Below are 15,853 nucleotides of genomic sequence, written 5' to 3'. Positions count from 1 at the left end.
TTGCAAGCAAAAGTCCTGGCTCCCACAGAGGGACAATAGGCTGGGCCCAAGGTCACTTTGGCTGTCTCCTTCTCATCAGCACCCTCAGTCTCAGCCTTCTCTTTTCCGTCAGTTTGATCCACTGAGGGATCTCCGCATCCTCCCCGCCCCCAACCACCCTCCCCCACTTCTAAGGTCTCCTCTCTAGGGTATCAGGGATCAGTGTGGAGTCATGTCTGGAAAGAAAACACTGGGCATCAACACTCTGCCTTTCCTGTTTGGGCTTCAGATCTTTATTGGAAAATGACCATCCTCCCATGTCACTATTACAGCTTGCACCCCACCTCTTGGCTTCTCACATCATCCAATCACCTGCAGTCCCCAAGACCCTTTGGATGGAGCAGGTGAAGATGTGCTGATGTGGAAATATTTTTGCCTTCTGCTATAAATACCCCAGGCCCAGTGGCAGAGGTGGCAGTTGCTGAAGATAGCATCCATTTGTGATGCTATCTTGACTGTGGATTTGTGTGTGTGTGTGTGTGTGTGTATCAGAATCACTTTGAGAGCTTATTAAAAATACACACACCAGGCCCATCCCTAGACAAACTGAGTCAGAATACCCAGGACATGATGCAAGGAGATATGTTTATACTTTTAACATTCACAAGTTGATTTTGATGTCCTTCCCATAGCCCCACTTTCCCCTTGAGTTGAAACTGAAGAGGATGAGGGAGGAGAAGTGGTTCACAGATCTGACCATCATCCCTTCCCCATCCAGTTAGAAGCAACCAGAAGACTGAAGACTCATCTGTCCAGGACAGAGGTTTGAAGATTTCAGGGGTTCATCTTCCTCACTGTCAGACTTCAGGACCATCAGACCCACCCTGCAAGGAGCTCCTTAGAAACAGGCCTCCCCTCTCAGGTTTATGGTCTTGTCTCCACTTGTTTTTCACTCACGCCTTGAAATCTTTGTGAATGCCACAGCTTCAGACCTTGTAATTGGTGTTCCTATTTCTGGTCTAACTGGAACCATTTCTGAACACATCTTTTGTTTCCCTTTCTGAGTTTGATTTAGATTCTCACTCTAGCTATTCTGGGTTATACTTCCTTTCTTCTCTAATTCCATGTTCCTCTTCTCCCAGAACCTTTTTTCCTTAAGGAAGCCCTCCAGTAGGTGGTGATGGATTTGAAGCATCTACCACCTCCAACACCATTGCCACCCCCTATCCCTGTGGTCATCCTCATTGCTATCACAACTGCCATCTATACCATTCTCATCACACCATCAGCATAGTTTTCATCACCAACGTCATCTACTGCTATCACCATCACTGTGATTTCATCACCATCACTACCACTGCCAACATCAACCAATACCATTACCAGCACCACCACTGCCAAGATTCTCATTACCATCCCTATCATCATCCCATCATTGAAACCACCATCAGGTATCACCACTTCCTTAATTACTAACACCACAATCACTATGAGGTCTGTCATCAATGCCTTTATAAAATCCACATGGGCATGGGCATGGGCATCAGCTGACATCCCTATCCTGACCTTCAATTTGAGTCTGATTCACATTGTTGGTTGACACTTCCACCTTGTTATGACTATTCTTATCTCAGAATTGGCATAGATTTCCCAGTCTGCTGAGGATGATGGTCCTCAGGGGCCCTATACTGCCAGGGAAGGAATATTCTCAGGGAATCCACACTGAGGGAGAGATTGATCCATTGATTAATTACAGTGAGACCTCTTAAGGGAAGTATTTCTTCAGAGAGTCCCCAGACTGATGGAGGTGGTATTTCCTCAAAGATACCCAGATTACTGAGGGAGACATTCCCTCAGGGAGTCCTCTTCCCAGATTGATGGGAAAGAGAATCTTTCAAAAAGCCATGTTCTGACTAATAAAGGACACCTTTGACCAATGGATGAAGGCCACCCCTCATGGTGATTGGAGATGGCTGACAATGCTGGAATACCCTGAGGAAAGGGCCAAGGGGAGAAGGGAGATACTCTACTGATGTTATCATTTAAGAAAGTATAGCTAAAACACATACCAATACCATACTAAAAAGTGCCAGGAATTGCAATGGATGGGCCTTGGGCCCCCTTGGAGCTACCAGATGGAGTGGCCATGATGGGGAGGTCACCTGAAGAAAGTGGTTTTGGGCTAAGTGGGCCCTTTACTGCTCTCTAACTCAAGGCTCTAGCTTCCCAGCGACAATCCAGTCAATCTCCAGCTTGGGAGTGGCTGGTCGGTGTGTGCCAGACTCACATTGATTCCATTACTCCTCTTTATTTCCAGGTTGTGTCCACCCAGCCTGGCACCCCAAGTGCAGAGACAGGGCCCAGAGACACTCAGGGCCAGAAATGTGTGGACAGATGCTCTTGGCCAAACCCAGTGGAGAGTTCTCTTCCCCCACAGGGAGCTCAGGTGTCTTTCTCTGTCCTCTCACCCAGGAGGAATCTCACCCTAATAGGTCTGATGATGAGTTGGACTCTGATGAGCAGGCACCATTAGTTTGGGACTGTCAGTTCCTCTCTCACTATTGTTACATTTTTACATTATTATTGCATTTAATTGAGTCCAGCTATTCTTTCTAGTCCCTCAAGGTTTTATTCTGCCTTGCCAGGTTTCCCCTTCAAAACCCCATTAGATGCTTATCCCTTTCAATAAATCATCCCTGGTTTGTTTGTTTTCTTCCTTAGAGAACAAAGCTCCAACATTCATGGGTTCATTTCGTATGATGTGAGTTATAGTCACACTTCTTCCCAGCTACAGAAAAACTACAACCTTGATCTCAAACAGAGCCTTAACCTTAACTATGTATTGACCCTAACTCTGACCATAGACTGACTCTAACCCTAACCAAAAGGAGACCCTAACCTGGCTTCAAACTCATCTCCCAACCCTATCTTCTGGCTTTCAGAGAAAAGCCATTGGTTGCTAAGGGAAATTGGGTGAGAAATTCTGGTGGCCCCAGCCCCTCAGCAGTGGCTATAGTTTTCACATACAATAATTACTTCCAAGAACTGTGTGTATGTGTATGTGTGTGTGTTTCCTTTATTCTATTTAGAATCCCTTTCATCACAATTCCATCTCATCTTCTCCAGGGACCAGAGCAAAGAGGAAATGGCTCTCAGGTTACAGGGGAGGAATTCTCTGCTAAGCTTGCCGTTCCAGAGGAGGACCGCAGCCGCCTAGTGGGACCCGGATGTCACTGCATCAGCTGGGTATCTCCCCCCCTCCCCATTCTCAGAGATAGGCTGGGAATTTGAGTGGTAATATAAGTGGAAGGCAGTCACTTGGTTGTTGGACCTTTGGCACTTCTGTTTGTCACTTCAGATAGTAAACAGAAGAAATGGAATCCTGTCCAATGGGGGTTCCTCGCCACTACACCAGCCCTTCTTTTCCACAACCTTTTCTCCTGCCCTCACTTCAGGTCATCTCACTCACTCTCCTCTTTTTTTCTTTCTCCTTCTCTTATTTTCAGTCTTTTTCTTCCTTTTTCACATCCTACCTCTTTCTTTCTCATCCAATTTGTCTCCCTCTTTCAGCTCCTCCCTCTTTCTTTTCTTAGCAAACCCTTAGGGACTTCACACTCATTTATGAAGTTTAGTCTCACCTCACATTTTGGGGCTTCTCTGGCCGTTGCAAGAGTAAGCTCAGGAATCTGAGCTGTGCCTGCTCTTGTCTCTTTCACAGCAGAGCCTGACCCACTGAGTAATCCAAAACCACCAGAATCAAGGAGGCCAAAAAAAGTTTAGTCTGGTACACTTCTCCCTCATCCTTTCCTTTAACCCTCATCCCTCAAATCAGAGAGGGGCAGTAAGGTCTACACGTTCTGTCCTGCTCACTTCCCTAGAAAGTGCTTCTCCACAAGAGGGGCTACAGTAGATTGGTTTTGCTGCTGTCCTTCCATTTGTAATCTTATAGAACTCTCTTGATTTTCTTAATGTGAGTGGTACTCTCCTACTTTAGTGATACTGCACATTTCCTTTTTTCCACATTTTGACTCATGGAAAAAGGCTGGGCCCAGATGTGATCTAATTTGGTATGAAGGCAAAACCTAGCAGGAAAACTGAAGCTGAAAACAGCTTCCCCAAACCTTAACCTAAACTCTAAGCCAGCAGTCCAGAGACTTAGTCTATATGTAAGTGTGTGTGTATGTACATACATATAATATAAATGCATGCATATGTATGTGTATACACATATGTGTGTATGTGCATATGTATATATATATATATATGTGTGTGTGTGTGTGTGTGTATGTGTGTATATACATATATACATATATATATATATTAGAGAGAGATTATCCTGCCAATGAAGAACTCAAGAAATGGGAGGGTGTAGTATAAAACGACTGGCAGAGCTCACTGAAGTCAGTTAAACATAGACTTAGATCTAAGTAATTATGGTCAATGTGCTTTTTTAAAAATGACTGCACTTGTCAAAAATGAAGAGGCAATACCTAGGACTTAGTGACTGTTTCCATGTGCAACTTCTATTCTTGAGTTATTAGTTCTTTGACTATAAAGAGTTGATCTAGGCCACTAAGGGAATACTTTGATATAAGTGGTGTTTATGTGCCTGTATCTATATGTAAAAATTCATTTAGCTGTACACTTCAGATTTGTGCATTTTATTGCATGTAAATTATACCTCGATTTAAGATAAATTTAAAACTGGAGGAAGAAAAGAATCCACAGAAATAAATTGCATTGGAATTTCTACTACTGGAAAGAAATATCATTAGATATGTGCCCTTTAGGGCCATTTGTCAGTATGGCCCTACTTTGTGCAAATAGGGCTTTTAAAAATTTTTAGTAATAAATATACAATGCTTTGATAGCTATGATAAAATAAAATCTGCTCAGTTATGGTGTTTTTGTGCGGTCCACAATCTGCACAACCCTGTGGGTTAGCCCTGGTTGTCCTGCTCCCCCCACCCATTCTCCTACAGTCTCTGCCTTCAGTTCTAGATGAAGTCTCTGCCTCCATCTAGAGTTGGAGCAGACGGCTACTGAGCTGTTTTCTTACTTGATTGGTAGAGCTCACCAACACTGGCCCATTCTTTATTTTCAAACTTAATTTCTGGATTTAATGTGGTACATTTCCCTGCACAGGGGAAGTTTGCCATAAGGTTCACCCAGAAATAAGTGGGTGACTCCCACTTCTTAAGACTCCTGGGAAATCCATTGTTTTTTCCTACATTTACCTCATAAATGCTGACATTTGCTTGGGTCAGGAGGATATGCCTACAGTTAGTCACACCTGTCCTGTTTGTGACCAGGCACCCTAACATGGAAAAAAAATTAAGGAGTATCATCTCCATGGAATCCTTGGGCTTGTTCTGGGAAGCCTGCTGACCACAAGGGTGCTACAGCACATTCTCCACACAGTGTGTGAAGCCAAGTCCCTCATCTGCCCACATGCAATTTGATTTTACCTTACTGTTCTGTCTGTCCTCTAAAGGGCAGCCAGTGTCCCTATCTTCTCTTTCTCCACCTGAATTAATAACCCTAATTGCAAGAATTGAAATAATGTATTTATTCTCATGAGGTATAAGCTCTTCTCATTTTCACTTCCCTTTAACAGGTCTAAAACTCCGTTAATTCTTACCATAGAATGGGTGGATGGATGGATAAATTCTCTTTGCAGGAATAAATAGTATTAACAAACTTTAACAGCTTTCTATGGTAAAGAAATATGCCACACAAGAATCTGTACCTTTCTCCAAAGGTGAATTTTATAAGTTGTAACAAGTGAAATATGTAAGACTGACAAAATTCTTGAAAAAATTACTGTTTCCAATTCTGTTAGTTTGTTCAATGTTGCTACTGAAGAACACAGAGAGACTCACCCCTTATCCTCAGATAAGACAACAGAATTATAATTGACATTACCCAGGACTAATAGTTTAACTCCAAGAGAAGTTATAAAAAGGGTCAGAGAAACGTCCCCCTCTGAAACAAATGAGCAATTGTGTGCAAAGTCTTTGTGGTTGTTGTCAGTTGCTGTTGAGGGAATTCTGACTGGTAGCAGCCCTGTGTGTGCAAAGTAGATCTGCTCTATAGGGTTTTCAAAGCTGTGACCTTTCAGAAGCAGATCATCAAGTCTGTCTTCTGAGGTGCCCCTCGGTGGTTTGAACTTCCAACCTTTCAGGTAGAGGCAAGTGCTTAACCATTTGCACCATCTTGGAACTCCTGTGTCCATCTTGTCTCCCAAAAAACTGTGTGTGGGACAGCAATATGCTTAGACCTTAATTGAAAAAGAGGAAGGAAGGTAGGAGGGAAGAAGGAGGTGGAAGGGAGAGAGGAAGGGAGACAAACTTGCTAGGAGGTGGTAATATGTAAACGTTATGTAACATATGACGGGCAGCAAGGTAACCAATGACTCATCTTTAGGCTCTTTGGTGTCATGACATTTTCGCCTTATTACTTATCTTAAACTGTGGTTCTTAAGTGGAGGTGATTTGATCCCTGAGGAACATTTGAGAATGTCTACAGAGATTTTTTGGTTGTCACAATTGGGATGGATGTGCTACTGGTAGATGTCAGAGATGCTACTAAACACTCTATAATGCACAGTACAAATATCCTACCCACCTGAGAATTACCCAGCCCCAAAATGTCAATCAGCTGAGGCTGAGGGAATCTATTTTTAAAGAACCAGAATTAAGCCTAACTTGGAGAATGGGGTCACCGCTAATAAAGGCAAACATCAAAAACATGTTGGAAGGCTTCACCCTAACTCCCTCTGGCAGCAACATACTCCAGGTGGCTCTAATTTTGTAAACTCTCTCCTTTAACCCTGACTGTGTGGCTCATAACAACACCTCTCTTGTCCCAACATCTGTGTGGAGACCTTTTCTCCATCTTGTTGGCTGTGGTCAGAAGCCTTAAGGGCCTTCCAGCAGCTTCCCACATCACCACATGCCCATTTGAGGACGGGCAGGCCTTGTGCCTGCCACAGATGGAGAGGTGTCTGTGGCTTTGAGACCATTTATGTCGCTTTTGTCTGACCTATTAGTCAGAGCCCTCTGCCTCTGAAGCAAGCATCCTAAGTTACAACCACATCGCACAGTCCTCTCTCTTATCTTGGCTAGGTAATCTGACACATGGCCCTGGCTTCTATAGGGCCAACTTATTCACTAGGCACAAAAGGCACAGGACTGTGGGCTCATGATTATTTTAGAGACTTACGAAAATGTTTTCACTTTAACTACTTTTAAAATCAAAAGAAAGATATGAATATGATAATGTTGTTGTTGTTAGGTGCTGTCAAGTTGACTCTGACATAGAAACCCTACATATAACACAACGAAACACTGCCTGATCATGCACCATCTTCGCAATCCTTGCTATGCCATTGCAGCCATTGTGTCAATTCATCTTCTGGAGGGTCTTCCTCTTTTTTGCTGACCCACCATACTAGGGTCATACAATAATAGTGACATTAATACATGAATTATATTAATCTTCATGGCATAGTGCCTAAGGCATTTGACTGCTAACCAGAAGGCTGGCAATTCAAACCCACCAGCCACTCCTCGAAAAGTAGGTTGGGCAATCTACTTCCTTAGTGATATCACCTCGGAAACCCACGGAAGGGTAGCTATGAGTCGGATCCAACTCGACAGCAGTGTGTTTGGTTTTGGTTTTGGTTTTTGTATCAACACAGTGGTAAAATACAGTTTTTAAAATGTTTATGGAGGTAAACAAAACAAAAAAAAACCAAACTCACAGCCATCAAGTAGATTTGACTCATCATGACCCCTCCTTGCATTTCCGAGGCTGTATCTCTATGTAAGTATATTGCCCAGTCTTCCTTCCGGGGAGTGGCTAGTGGGTAGGGGCCCACAAAGGAAAAAGTCTTAAAAGCCTTTTCTGCACAGCCCATCTCAGAGACAGCCAGAGGCAGAGAAGTGTGTCAGCAGGTGAATCATGGTTGCGCACCAGATAAAGCTAAAGGAACTCTGGCAGAGATCTCACTTCCCCTTCTTTGTTGTTGTTGTTGTTGTTTGCCGTCGAGTCGGCCCGACTCATAGCGACCCCTCCTTGGGTTTCCGAGGCAGTATCACTACTAGGAAAGTCTAATTTTTAAAGAGATTGTTTATCTATCAAGGCCTGCTGTTTTCACCAGGGAATCTCTTATACTTACTGTAGTGAGTTGACATAACCCTACATGACTTCTTTCTCTGTCTGAAGCATCCAACATGGGACAGATCTGCCCCTAAAGTTTGTAAATCAAGCTAAAGAGCCCCTATGGCTTCCCTCCAACTGTGAGGTGGATTCCAGGGCCCTCAGCATTTCACACTGGGCTAGTCTCATCTTTGAGTACCATGTGTCCAAGTGTTTGGCTTTTGCCATAAGAAAGCACTCCTAAGTCCATACCACCAATGATGATTTAATTTGTGTCATGTCTGAGTACTTCCCTTAGGTTGAAAAATTGGAGTAAATCTCCAAAGTGTATCTTAGACATGAGCTGCTTTCCCATACAGCCTCTCTTCTTGCCATACCAACTTGATGCCAAGTTGGGGACAAAACAAAGGCCACATGGTGCAAAAGGCAAAGGAAAGTTATCAGTAACACGGAACAGAGGTCTCATGTGGAATTATAAACAACAGGAATGGAATATTATCTATCTTTCTATGATGATAAAAATATGATAACTATACAATTATATGCCAATTACAAAAGACACACATATAGCTAACTGTCATAGAAGACTAAAAGAAAAAGGATTCATAAGCGTATGCTGGTCAAATGAGGAAAAAGAAACAGAGAACAAAAGTCACAATAATAGCAAACGAAACAATTTGACTGGACAAAGAGTCATCTGATCATGGTAAAGGATAGTAGATTTGTTTCAATGCTCATAAACTTTTATGCAGTTATTAACACAGTATTGAGCTTCATAGAGTAAAATCTGTTACATACGCAATGAGAAATTGACAAGAACATAGCATTATGGGAGACTTTAACAGCCTTGCCTCACCATTTGACTAATGAAATAACTACAAAAGCAAGAGGGTAATATAGTTAATAAGGCAGAATTAATGTGCTTATTAACCCTAATATCCCACAAACAAAGAATGCATTTCCTTTTCAAGCACTCCTCATGCATTCAAAAATGATCACATTGTAGGCCACAAAAAATACCTCAACAAAATCTTCAAAGAAGAAATTGTATAGGCCATATTCTCTGACCACAATGCAATAAAATTAGATATTAAATTGAAACAAAAAAATTGCAAAGACTTAGGAATTTGCATTCTGTCTCCTGAATGACTTGGGTTTAGATGAAATCAGTTCTGCAATTACAGATTATTTAGGAAATAATGACAATGCGAAAGTCAATATAGCCAACTTCATATATACCATATGATCACAATCATGTTTTTAAATGCCATGTTTGAAAGATGGAAATGAAATGCATCAAAGTCCTAACAATGCTTGTCTCTGGATAAAATTAGGGTGGGTACCTATTAGGAGTTGGGGGCCATACACTGTTGCCTTGTTTTATATTCCCGACCCCTTGAGGTAGGAATTAATGCCCATTTTATAAATAAGAAAAATGAAGCTCAGAGTACTTAATGCCTTGGAAAATATGACATATTTAATAAATATAGATCCAGGATTCAAACCAGGTCTGAAGCTACACACCTAAGTTCTCTTCCTTCACCACATTTCCCTGCACTAGGGCCCTAATTTTGTTCAAATAAAACTGGGAAAACCATAAATGGTTTCTAGGAACCCTTCCACTCAGCTCTTCTGGGATTCTAAGAAACAAAAGAAGAAACAACGCAGCCCTAAAGTTGCTTTCATCTCGCTGGGAAGATAAGTTTTGCAGACTAGAAGAACTCGTCAATTGGTGACTGTGTTTCCACGGAGGCTTACTTGGAAGGGATCACTAATCACTGTGGACTGGGCTTACTTGGAAGGGATCACTAATCATTGTGGACTGGGCTACACAAACTTCAGTCTGATCCTACTGGACATTTATTAAGCATCCTCTGTATGTACCATCACTGTGCGTAAACAGATGGACATCGGGGATAGAGAGGGTAAGAGAGCATCAACCCTCAGAGAGGGCTTAGTAGGAAGGTAGGACATGTTCTCAACAACTTAACAAAAGGCACACAGTAGTAAGTGCCATCCTGGAGCTTCAGGAGGCTGTAGGATGCAAGACAAGATTGGTACAGAAGGAGGGAAGGTAGCCCAGCTGGAGGAATGACATGGGCAAAGAGTCAAGAACAAGGATCAGTGCAACACTTACTGAACACACCCTGAATAGAGTTGAAGTTGTCTATGCTTTTACTTGGCTGGGAAAGTCAAATCCAGGCCATTCATGTTATTCACAGTAGTTATGTTCAACAGAGTAACTACAAACACTCGTGAACACTGAGACCTTTTTTCTAGGGGAAACACAAAGTTAGGTCCCTTCAAGCCTGTTTTGGTTACCTAGTACAGCTCTGACAGGAGTATACGACAAATGGGATGGCTTGAAGAAGCAGGAGTTTATTCTCTTACAGTTTGGAGGCTTTAAGTCTGAGTTCAAAGTGCCAGGCTCTAGGGGCTGGGTGAAAGCTCCTCAACCTTGAGCTTCAGCTCTGCCTCCTGCTCCCAGCCCACTGAAGCTGGAGGCTTTTCTTCACTCAGACAGCCACTGGCTACTGAGACTGACAAGCCCAAGGTTAACAAGTAAAAAGCCACAGTCCTGATGTTACCAAACCACATGGCAGGCCATTAATTCAAGTCTCTTGAAAGTCCCAAGGTCAGCAGAACATGGAAGGCTGCTGAACAATGAAATGGCTACATGCAGGGTTCAATCATGCCAGAAGCTAGAGACCATTCCCCAAGGCTTCTCATATAGGAAGCATACCACATCCCTAAGGCAGCTACTCAGCTGCTCAGAGTAAATTCTCCCATGGAGTTGATTACCAGTCTCATCATGGGGAATACTACATCCAGCTGCCCAGCCACTCAACCAGGCCTAGCCAAGTTGACCCACAAACTTAACTACCACAGAGCCTTTGGTCACATTTTGGTCAACTGATCAATACATAACCTTGTTTTATGTGTATTTCTTCTTAAAGACACCTTATTTTATATATATATATATGTGTGTGTTGTTGTTGTTGTTGTTGTTGTTGTTATATGCCATCGAGGTGGCCCTGACTCATAGCGACCCCTCCTTGGGTTTCCGAGGCAGTCTCACTACGGAAGTAGGATTGCCCAACCTTCCTTCTGAGGAGTGGCTGGTGGGTTTGAACCACCAGCCTTCTGGTGAGCAGTCAAGTGCCTTAGGCACTATGCTACCAGAGCTCCTATGTATGTGTGTATATATGTATAAATATATATATATGTGTGTGTGTGTGTGTGTATGTATAAATATATATATGTGTGTGTGTGTGCGTGTGTGTGTGTACACGTATGTATAAATATATACATATGTATATATATTGGGAGCTCTGGTGGTATAGTGCCTAAGGCATTTGACTGCTAACCAGAAGGCTGGTGGTTCAAACCTACCAGCCACTCCTCAGAAGGAAGGTTGGGCAATCTACTTCTGTAACTTCTGTAGTGATACTGCCTTGGAAACCAAAGGAGGGGTCGCTATGAGTGGGATCTGACTCAACGGCAGTGCTTTTGGTATATATATAATATGTATATATTTTCATTAACAATGAACTCAAGGACAACAGAACTACTACTCATGCCAGAATGGTGTTTATCTAACATTTGTGAAGGCACATTATAGCCCTTTAGTGCTTAGGAACACTAAGCACTACAATTACCAACAAAAAGGATAATTACAAAAAATATGACACTAAATAAACCATGAAAAGGACTCTTGTTTACAGTATAAGACCTAAAACAAGAGGCAGAGCATCACCTTTTCCCTACTTCAGCTGGGAACATGAACATCAGGCAACCTTAATCTTTCTCTGCTTTGTGCATATCTGCCCATGGCCACAAAAGTACCATCAGCATTGATTTTGGGGTTACAAATCAACTTTATGGAGCAGGCAAATTCACAACTACAGTACTTGTGTATAATGAAGATGGGCTGGTTTTTGATTCTGTTGTTTGAGGGTAAGGCTATGCTCTCACGACACACAGGGCTTCATCTTACCTCCACAAAGACATTTGCAAAGAACAGGGTGCCTCTAACAGCTCCACATTCTCATTTTCTTTCAGGTATGATTGCCACCTTTTACATCACACTGTGCTTTGAGATACTACAAGTGTTCAAGGTATGCTTTTGGAAACATGAAATTCTTCTTGACCTATTTGATGGGGTTAAAAGATTCAAAGCTCTTGTGACCACAATGGTAGCTGAGGGTGGAGCTGTGTGAGTGCCTTGGGCCTAGAGAGAGCCCAGCTCCTCTCTGTAAGGCTACTACATGCACAGGACCTCCTTAATTCAGAAGTGGGGCTTCCTCTACCCTTCATGTCTTCTTGGCAGCTTTTGAGGAACCAAGAAGGCCCCAACCTTCCCTAATAGATGGCCGTCCCTGAGACAGGGACCATGTCTCCATTGCCTGGGGTCCCTGAAGGAGGCATGTAATCTGTATTCTGTCACACTCGTTGGCATGGTTCCACTCACAACTCCCTGACATTTTGAAGAAAATGACTTAGCTTTGCAGCTCCCAGACGAGGAAAGCTGGAACATTAGTTTCATGGAATGTTAGAGATCCTCTAGTCCAGCATTTCCCAACCACCATCCACAGACAGGCAGGGGGCCAGAGTACATTTTTTACTGGTCTGCAGAATTTTTCCTCCCTCACATTTCTTACCTCCTAAACCTTATAAACTGAAACACATCCAAGTGGCTCCCAACATCCACAGACACAGCCAGGGAGTCTGTAGCAATTGTAGGCCATTGTTACCTTGGTGCTGAGCCCAAACCCTGTCTTCTTCCTCCAGCATGTCAAGGAGCCTGTGGAAGCCTATCCATCTCCTCTTCTGCTTACACTCCCAGTCCAAGTCCAGATATGCCTCATCTTCAGAATTTTTCACAAGCTATTTCCTTTTGCTGATATATTGCTTCCCCTTGTCTGCCTGGCTGTCTTACTCACCATTGAAGATTCAATTCAGGCATCACTTCTTTTGGGAATCTTCTCTTGACCAACCTTCCTTCTCTGAGGCTTAGGTGGGTGATGCTGTTCCCTGAGCCCATCATACACTACCTACCCCTTTCACTGCACATACACTTAAACACATACACACACACAGGCCCTGAAATTGTGCAGGTCTGTTTTCTTCAACTTCCCAACCAGATTGTAGACTTCTTGAGGGCAGGAGTCTTTCATCAGTATGTTCTCAGGGTTTGGCATGGTGCCCAGTAAATGTTCTTTGAACAAATGAGTGGGTGGATAGATGAATGGATGAATTAATGTTTTAAATGGGGTCTGAACCTTGGTAGTGTAGTGTCTAAGGCATTTGACTACTAACCAGAAGACTGGAGTTTCAAATTCACCAACCACTCCTCGGAAGGAAGGTTGGGCAATCTACTTCCATAGTGACACCACCTCAGAAACCCAAGGAGAGGTCACTATGAGTCAGATGCAACTCCACGGCAGTGGTTGGGTTTCACTGTAGTTTTGGAACTTGGTATCTGAGGCAGTTATGGTTATGTATCTACTTGGTTAGGCCATGCTTCTCAGTGGTTTGGCAGATATTATGTAATCATCCCCATTTTGTAATTGGATGTGAGCAGCCAATCAGCTGAAAGAGGAGTTTTCTTGGAAGTTTGGCCTGCATCCAAAAAATATATAGTGTAGCAAAGCTTACTCTTCTCGATTCTGCATTCAACATATCACCCTCTGACCTCCAGTGCTTGGGATGTGAGACAGCAGCCCATTGCCTGATCTGCAAATTGTGGGATTCACCATGTCCTGTAGCTCCAGAAGCCAGCAGCCTGTCATCTGATCTGTCAATTTTGAGTTCATCATCCATATAACCACATGAGTTAGGAGAAGCCTCCAGCCTGATGCCTGACCCATGGATTTAAAACTTGCAGCCTCCACAACTCTATGTACCATTTCCTTGAAATAAATCTCTCTATATACATATATGGAGCTCTGGTGGCATAGTGCCTAAGACATTTGACTGCTAACCAGAAGACTGGAGGTTCAAACCCATCAGCCACTCCTTGGAAGGAAAATTGGACAATCTACTTCCATAGAGATACCACCTCTGAAACCTAAGGAGGGATATGCTTTACTGGTTTTCCTCCTCTAGAGAACCCAAACAGTATCCATACTCTAACTGGATGAAAATGGAAGGTGAGATTTCTGGCTAGGACCTATTCCATGCTAGGTGAACAGTGTACCCTAAAAAGATGAAAGATTTGAGGACCACGTGCTTGTTACTCTCCTCCCTTCTCCCCTTCAAAAAGGTGTGATAGCAGCAAGAAGAGCAAGAGAAAATTCAGCATCTACTCCTTAGTCTCTGGAGGTCCAGAGGTACCTACAGCCCTTTCAATGAGTATGATCTCAATATCTAGAGCATAGTGTGAGGGTGTGTGTGTGTGTGTGTGTGTGCAAATGGTCAGGTATATGGGACATAGAGATGAGCCTCAGACCATCCTTGTATCCCAAGATAGCTTCAAACCCTTAGTCATCCTTCCCTGCTGTTCAGTCTTCCTAATCAGCTATTTTCATTTGCTGAGATTCCTATCCTCCAAGAGCAGATAAGCATTGAGGATGACTGAAGTACTGATTACAAACACTCACACACCTTCAACACATTCACATATTCGTATTCACATATACTAGTTCTTGCACACAAACACTTTCATGCACACATGTACACACTCACACACAGTTACACATACTCATGCATTCATGCACATGTATACTCTGCTTCTAACCAATTAGAAATCAAAGCACAGGATCTGAATACTACTAATTCTCAATTACAGGATTCCCTGGTGTAACTATATCAGGAAACAGAGCAGGATGTCCTACTTCTTACCTGAATTGAGGCAGAGGAGCTGAAAAATGACATGGCCTGTGTGATGAAGTGACCTGACTTCAAGGGGCCCGATCAAGGGGCCTGGTGAACATCAGGCTTTCACTAACATCACCAGTCAGAACAGTCCCTCCTCATCTACTCCTCATATCTCCACAGTGTTGGAAATTGCTCCAGCGAAAGACAATTAGATTAGCAAGCATCATCTTTTTATCTTTTACTTTACCTTTTTTTTTTTTGCAGCATCATTGAGGTATAATTTACATGCACAAAAGTCCTCCACTGCGAATGTTCTCCATGATTCTTAGTAAATTCATAAATTTGTGCAAGCATACCATAGACCAGTTATAGAACGCTTACATCACCCATCAAGTTTACAAGGTTGAGAAATTTCCCCTTTCTTCTCAATTTTTTGAGCATTTTTATCACAAATGAGAGTGTCTTCTTCTGGGAGAGTATTGAGGTTCTTTGTCATTTATACCTTGATATGGATTAATTAAACATACTGCTTTTTATAAATCCATTTAACTCTTTAAGCAAATATTTACTGCTTTTTATACCATATGTAAGTAAAAAGATAAAAGTGTCTATCTCAAAGAGCTGAAATTCACTAGAGGCAATATAATCATTATTCAGTAGCCATGATATAATTTGAAAAGTATTTAGTGAGTTAATAGAGTTAAGAAAGGACAAAGTAGGAGGTGGGGCAAGATGGCGGACTAGGCAGAAGGATTGCACAGACCCTCTTCAACAAAGAAAAGGGAAACCAATTAATACAGACACAGAAGATAATCTTGGACCCCTGAGCCTTGAAGGAAAGGATGCAGATTTGGACTAAACCCCAACTAGCAGAAGAATTTGCGTGAAAATA

The sequence above is a fragment of the Orycteropus afer genome, unplaced genomic scaffold (genome assembly GCF_000298275.1).
Source record: "Orycteropus afer afer isolate SDZICR_OR568_19922 unplaced genomic scaffold, OryAfe1.0 scaffold00065, whole genome shotgun sequence".
Lineage (NCBI taxonomy): Eukaryota > Metazoa > Chordata > Mammalia > Tubulidentata > Orycteropodidae > Orycteropus > Orycteropus afer.
The sequence above is the reverse complement of the archived record's forward strand: the minus strand, read 5'-3'. Positions refer to the sequence as shown.